This window comes from Fringilla coelebs (genome assembly GCF_963513975.1).
Source record: "Fringilla coelebs genome assembly, chromosome: 1".
Taxonomy (NCBI): Eukaryota; Metazoa; Chordata; class Aves; order Passeriformes; family Fringillidae; genus Fringilla; species Fringilla coelebs.
The window spans coordinates 116,461,285-116,467,284 of record NC_140028.1 but is presented as its reverse complement, the minus strand read 5'-3'; positions in this window follow the sequence as shown (position 1 = coordinate 116,467,284).

Below are 6,000 nucleotides of genomic sequence, written 5' to 3'. Positions count from 1 at the left end.
TGTGGTGTTTTCTGAGGATCTCTGAGCTATGAACAAAGTCTGCTGCAGAGAGTAGCTATGCTAACCCTAACAGACAAAAATATTCTGGACATTTGTGCTTTAGCTTAATCTTATTGAACTTGACTGAAAACCTTCTACCTGTATAAACCTGTTATGTTGAAATCCTGTCATTTATATACTGCAAAACCCACCATGATTGCTTACACACATGTATTGCAGGGAAGGAAGCACGATAAGGTATTTATTTACACATCACAATTCTTCAGTATTATTGAATCACACTTCTCCCAGGGAAGGTTACACAGCCCAGAGCGAAGATGCAACATTAAATATCCCCAAATTACTGTCTCCCACTTAGAATTCAATGCGGAGGAAGGGATGACATTTACTCCGGGTTTCGACAGAAGAGGGAAACACAGTGTGACGGTGTTGGCTTTGGAAGACACGGCGTCGGGCGATTCCAGCCGCACATCCCCGCGGGTCCGGCGCTCCCCGGCCGCGGCTCTGGAAATCCTGGAGCGCCGCCTGCCGCTGGCACGGCCGCTACCGCCGCCACAGAGCTGAAACTGCTCGGGAGCATCTCGCAGGGACAAGGATTTCCTCCCGCTCTTCTCGCTGCCATCGAGAAATAAGTCAACGGATTTAAACCGCACCAGTCACGAAAAGCAGATGCTGAGGCAGCATCGTGCTACAAGAGAAGGTTTTGTGGGTTTTTTTTCTAAATAATGCCGTAGATCAAACTCACAAATAGTTTTAAGGAAAAATACTCTCTTCCACATGATAACATACCATACATGAAAATGGAAGGCACAAATGCAGCCTATGAGCTGAGGAAGGTAAATCAAGTGCTGAGTCCAGAAACATCATAGAAACATGGTTTGGCTTGGAAGAGACCTTAAAGACCATCCAGTCCCAACCCCCTGCCATGGGCAGGGACGTCATCCACTCGACCAGGTTGCTCAAAATCTCATCCAGCCTGGTCTCAAACACTCCCAGTGATGGGGAATCCACAGCTTTTCTGGGCAATCTGTTCCAGCACCACAACACCCTCACAGTAAAGAATTTCCTCCCACTATCTGCTCCAAACCTACCCTCTTTCAGTTTATAGCCACCAGCCCTTGTCCTTTTACTCCATGCCCTTGTAAAAAGTCCCTTTCCAGCTCTTGTAGGCCCCCATTAAGTACTGGGAGGCTGCTTTAAGGTATCCCTGGAGCCTTCTCTTCCTCACACTGAACAGCCCCTAACATTCATCAGGCTCATATGCTTAATTTAGAGATTCTAAATCTCCTCTTACTCTTTGAATAATGAGAAAAATATTTGAAAAATTCAACTGCCAAAAAATTCACATCTTCCCTTCTGTTTAATGTGAAGGAACCTTTAGGAAATTTGGTGCTTCAATAGATTGCCTGCAGTTAAGGAGAAAGTGGGATCTTGAGTGTCCTTAATATCACCAATGACCCTATCTCACAAATACAAATCTCAATTATCATAATATTTATGTTTAAAATTAAATATTTTATTAAACGTTGGGTGAAACCATTTTGTATGATTCACCATTCAAGAATATCATTACTAACCTGGAATCCTGGAATTAAAGATGTGAATGACATCTAGAAACTCAAACAAACGGGTTGCTTGTCAGAAATGCAGTGGTTGCAGCTCTTAATTCTGACAGGAAAATGGATTTGAAGCAGTACAACATATCCTCCCACTCGTACGAAACACTACAAAATATTTAGGCAAGTATATTTTCTACATCACCCCAACAGCAGTCACTCAATAAAGTGATAATTATCAATATTCCTACAGTTTCCAAGGAAATTAAAGAGAATAATAAAGTAGCGTACTTCTATTGCATGACTAACAACTTAGGGAAGAATGGTGATTTTTTATTATATTTATAGAGTTATTCAAAATAAAGAATCAGGAACACACTGTACTGGCACACTGCTGTCACACAGTCCAATACACGGCATTCCTCTCAATGTTTCAAAACATCTTTTAATACTGCAGAACAACTACCACTCTACAGACAGCTACAGTATGTTTTTCTCTCAAACCCCTTGCTATATTTCAAGAAAGGCTCAATGTCCTTTCAGGAATTTCCCTCTAGGGAATTACAGCTTCTTTCCATGTAGGCTCTCTGGCAGAAATGGATGGAGTTGACCTGTGACGGTGTTCGCAGGGGTTCTAGGATGAGGGAAGAGATGAGAATGTTGACTCTATATTTCAGAAGGCTTGAGTTATTATTTTATGATATATATTATATTAAAACTATACTAAAAGAATAGAAGAAAGGATTTCATCAGAAGGCTAGCTAAGAATAGAAAAAGAATGATAGCAAAGGCTTGTACCAACTGAGACAGTCTGGACAGCTGGACTGTGATTGGCCATTAATTAGAAACAACCAGATGAGACCAATCACAGATCCACCTTTTGCATTCCACAGCAGCAGATAATCACTGTTTACACTTTGTTCCTGAGGCCTCTCAGTTTCTCAGGAGAAAAAATCTTAAGGAAAGGATTTTTCAAAAAATATCATAGCTACATTGTCCAAAAAGTATTTTCATACATTTGTTCATCTTATTAAAAAAAAAAAAAAGGAAAAAAGATGATGCACATCTTTCTTGAAAATAAAAATGTGCCTTTTCATACTTTACTCATTTCCAATTTCCCAATATTCTCCTATTTTTTTTTTCTTATTGTGTTTTTTTCTACTTATTCAGTGGAACAAAATGAAAAAGGAGACACTCTTTCCCCCTACATTCTTTTTTGATTGGTTGGTTTGGTTTTGCATTTAAGAAGAAAATAACCCACAAAAACTGTGTAACAGCATACAACACAATAATTTCTTTTCCTTTAATTCCAAACAGAGTCAGTTTTCCCTACCAATTCTGTTAACTGTTAACTGGAGGGAGAATTGGACATGACACTTGACATCTTTCAAGCCCCAGGGCCAGAAAATCTTCAATTCATGCAAAGCTCTTTCCAGGATAGCAATCTGCTTCCCTAATTCTCCAGTGAAGCAGCAGTGCAAAGGGAAGCACTCATCACTCATCTGAACCATGCCTAGTTTTACAAACAAATGTTTGTTATGCAGAATTTTACTGAGTAATCTTTCAGTTCTTTTTGTTCTCAAATAATAAGACCAGTAATCATGACACTGGAACATTGTTAGCACATCTCTGACCACCTGCAAACACTATTAGGCTGTGTGTTCCAGCGATGTCAATCTCACAAGCCCGAGGTAAATTGTCTGAACAGAAAAGCTGACAAACACAATAAATGGTGGGAAATGAAGCAAAAAATGAGTCAGTAACAAAGTACCAGCACTTTCTGTGACAACATACTCAGGCTACTGATATTGTTTCCAGCAATACAAAATAACAAAACAACAAACCCAATCCAAACAAACACAATTTTAAGAAGAACAGCTATTATTCAAAAGATAAATACTTGGCATGATTTCTAAGCTTTTGGTCTCAATCTTATCTCTGCTACTGGCATTAGGTTTCACGTCAAACCAACTTGAGGGGTGAACTGTGGGCTCTCTTAAGCAAGGATGTATTAATCATTGATGATGGTGGTTTAATAAGGGTTTACAGTGGTTTAACAAGGCTTGACTTAGCCACCTGTGTGATTAAATTAGAAAAGAAAACCAGGTCTGTGACAGACAATTATATGCCTGCAGGTACACAGAGACAATTGCCTACTGTCTTCAGTAGACCGCTGCACAGCTACAAATGCATTTAGCACTTCTCAAAAAAATGGTAATATAAGTCTTTGTTTCCCCACCTGTAGAATAAGGACAAAAGAAGACAAAAAACAAAACCAAAACATACCAACAACCTCTCCAATCCTACATCCCTATTCATTATGTTGCTATTTTAACTGCAATTTCAGTCCAGTTCAAATGAGGTAATTAATCACCAGCTTGTTTTTTCTCTCAGAAATTCTTTGTAATGCTTTCCATTCTAAAGTTGGTGCAAATAAGGACTTCAAAAGACATTCTTATTGAAACATCAGAAGTCTGGAATCCATTTACATTTGGCTTTCGGCTGGACTGTACTTTGAGCGAAACACGGTATGAATGAAATTTTGTTATTGATATAAATCCACTGGAATAAAACCAAGAAACACAGATATAGCACTAGTCTACATCCCCACTGCAACTGAATAACAAGAGTATTTATTAAAGCAAAGCCATTTAATTTTATGTTTCATCTTCCATCCTACACCTCCAAAGCATTTTATTAAAGAAATCACATAGACTGTCCAGGTGCCTAAAAGGAACCAAATTCTGTTCTCCAAGCAACATGCAACCTGGAATCAAACCTACTTCACTCAGTACATAAGAGCAAAGCAGGTCACGGGGAACTATGTTTGCAGTAAGCATACAACAATATAGTACACGGTTGTTGCCCTCAGCAATGGCCTCTGACTCAGTGCAAAATCATTGCACACCTTTGAAACTGCCCCTGCTTCCATGTTTGAAATATAGTAGTTATTCCTAATACTGTTACTGGGGGAAATCAACTGACAGCACAGAGAAAGCTCCTGTCTGCCACTTTTAAATCCACTTTCACCATACCTCAGAAAATGTGCTGCAGAATCAGAAACATTTCAGAAAAAGATAACCTGTCAAAAGAAGACTTAACAATCATGTCTATGCAGGCAACAGGTAAGCAAGGAGTCCCTAGTCCAGACTTAGAAAGGATGTGACAAAGTTTTATAAACATCTGTATCACTGACAGCATTTGGAAATTGATCTGTTTGTTGTTTCTTCAAATAGCATGATCATCTTACATCATATTAAGACCTTAGAAAGCAGCTTCTAAATAAGAAAAGGAGCTAGGTTTTCTGTTCAATGTATTGCTAAAACAGTGGAAATACATGACAAAAGATGTTGCAGAAGGTAGAGCATCCCAAAGTTTCAAGGTTGCACTGGGGAAACTCATTAAGAGAAACGTGTTTAAGATCATTGAATGTTAAGAATGCTTCTCAGAAACCACTTCAGGCTCAAGTAGTTGGAGCACATGAGACTGCTTGGAACAAACATTGAAACATTTGCCCTGGTGGGCTGCTTCTCCATAAACATGTTTTTGACTGCTGTCAGCTGGCACACTGGGCTAGATAGAACCCCTGAGCTGCCCTGTGCAGATACTCATTACACTCTCATGTTATATTCATTGCTCACAAGCAGAAAACTCTAAATTTTGTCATGCACTGAGGAACGCACTTTTAGTAAAGCTGTCATTTGGGATTCTGTGTGTCTCTTTAAAATCTGTTGAAAACTACTGAAAAAAAAAAAAAGTCATCACCCTGTGATTAACTGGTACCATTTGAAAACCCCACTCTTATTTCAGTCCTTTGTACCACTCCAGATTCAAAGAAATACTTGACAGTTTCTAGAATCTGCAGAAAATGTCAAGGCTTATATGAAAGCTGTTTCTAGAAGTACATGTTCTTAAGCTCCTCTGTCTACTTTTGATCTGATTGTGCAGTAGAACCTTACCAAGTGAATATACACCACACACAGGATTATTTTTTTAGGATACAGAACTTATGATCCTTATTACTAGAGGAAGAAAGCCTTCACAAAAGCCATGACTAAAACCTGTCAGTGGTACTCAGGTCCTCTTTTCTTTCAGATTAAGTCTTAGTTTTGCCATTTTCATCTATGCCTAGGCCCTGGAATAAGAAGTCAGCTTTGAAAACATGCAGAATAGAGCAGATTTACTATTTAGTTTTATTACAGAATTTAACACTTAGGGTATAATCTCAGAACACAGCTGCACATAACTGTGTCCTGAGGAATATAAATTTCCACATTTGGAATTAAGAATGTGGACCAGAATGCACAAGTTCTCTACATCTTCCAGGCCTCAGAGAAGCCACACACATTGGGCAGAAACCAGGAAGCACCTGTCTTAGGAAATCAGAACCTACTGGAAACTGTTTTAACTATCTTTCTCCTTGCAGATTAGTCCTAATCAAAGA